This window comes from Orycteropus afer, unplaced genomic scaffold, assembly GCF_000298275.1.
Source record: "Orycteropus afer afer isolate SDZICR_OR568_19922 unplaced genomic scaffold, OryAfe1.0 scaffold00052, whole genome shotgun sequence".
Classification (NCBI taxonomy): Eukaryota; Metazoa; Chordata; class Mammalia; order Tubulidentata; family Orycteropodidae; genus Orycteropus; species Orycteropus afer.
Genome location: NW_006921639.1, coordinates 12,597,641 through 12,599,644, shown reverse-complemented (window position 1 = coordinate 12,599,644; position 2,004 = coordinate 12,597,641).

Below are 2,004 nucleotides of genomic sequence, written 5' to 3'. Positions count from 1 at the left end.
TTATAAAAATGCCAAATTTCACACAATCTTTCAGGAATGCTATGACTATAAAAGGAATCCTGGTGGCACAGTGATTAAGCACTCCTTTGCTAATTGCAGGGTGATCACTTAAAATCCATCCAGTGGCTCTGTGGGAGAAAGATGTGGCAGTCTGCTTCTGTAAAGATTTACAACCTTGGAAAGTCCATGGAGTAGTCTTTCTACTTTGTCCTACAGGGTCACTATGAGTTGCAAGTGACTCAGTGGCAATGGGTTAAGTCAGTTAATTATGTCTATGAAATGAACTGTACCTGGTTAGGAAAAAAAATTAGTTTGAACTTGGATCTTGGTAGCTTCTCAAGTCATGAAGACATATTTCTTCCATACTGATTTTGTTCTTATTTCAGGAATGGCCCAGAGGCAAATGCCCTAAGATTTTAAAATAAGGCTTATGAGAGAGGCCCATATCTAGTAATGAATCTGGCCCAGAGAGCTAGGGACAGGGCAAAATTCTGATATCAGAGAACAAATGTGGTCATTACGAGTTGGAAACTACTCAATAGCAATAAGTTTGGTTTTTAAAGAGTCTTAGAAACAATTAATTCATGATTAATTAATTAATATTTATTGAGTGCTTGCTGTGTGCCAGACAATGTGCTAGGCCCTAATGGTGCCCATCCACTTTGCAAATGAAGAACTGACAAGCTGCTTACTCAAAACCATACAGCCAATTACTGTCAGAACAGGGGCAAGAATTTAAGCTTTTCACCTAAATGCATTGCTTCATGAACTCAAACTCTTCTTTGGAACCCTCAACTTCAGTTTTTAGTTCCCACCAGCACCCACACAAGTTTTTTTAGCAAGGTCTATCCCCTGGCTCCTCACCTTTTATCTCCTTCTGGTTAAAACACTCCTGAGGATGGGCTCAGGATCGTGGTCATGGGGGACATCAAGATCAATTGACATAACATTCTACACAAAAACACTGTTCTATATCCTACTTTGGTAAGTGGTGACTAGGGTCTTAAAAGCTTGCAAGTGACCATCTAAAATGCAATAATTGCTCTTTCTTCGTCCAAAGCAAAGAACAATGAAGAAAACCAAAGATGTATAGATGTATAGTCCAAGAGACTGGTGGACCCTGTGAACCTCAGCCTACATGACCCTGAGACTAGAAGAACTAGATGGTTCCTGGCTACCACTGCCAACCACTTGGAAAGGGATCAAAATGGGTGATCATGAATGGAGTGGGAGAAAAATATGGAACAAAACTCAAAATCATGGAGAAGACCAGGACTACTGGTCTTATGGAGACTGGTGAAATCCTCAAGACTATGGTCCCTAGTTACCCTTTGGACCTGGAATTGAACTCATTCTCATGGCTTTCAGCCATAGGTATATAAGGTGAACATTTGTACCAGGTAGATACACTCCTTAAAACAATCAACCATGGGAGATCAGAAGGGCAGTATTTGCATAAGGGAGATAGCTCAGAGGGCAAGAATGCATAGGAAAGAATGACACAGGGAAAAGGTAATGACGGGAAGAACAGGGTACAGAGCTGTTAAATTTTGGGAATTACAATCAACGTCATGAAACAAAATGTGTACGATCTGTTGTATGGAAAATGAAATTTCTCTGTAAATTTTCACCCAAATCACAATAAAAACTTAATTAATAAATTAAAACAAAACAAAACACTCCTGAGCTCTGTCTCTTCTACAGAAACCAGTCTGAAGCCACACTTGGAAAAGATGTGATGCTATGTGATAACATCTTCCCTTCCCCTCTCCCAAAGACTTTGCAGTTTAGTAACAATGGAGCTGAAACTAAAGAACAAAGGGATCAAAATCTGAGCAGACTTCTTGGTGAATTCTAGTGGGTCAAGCCAATCATCTCCTGAGCAACTTCTTCTTCTATTTATGCTGCTTGCATTGCAAGAATCCCTCTTCAGAACACTATGCTCCCCATTGTGATTGGCTTGTTTGGAATGCTACATATCCTATGTTATATATTTGAAGAAAT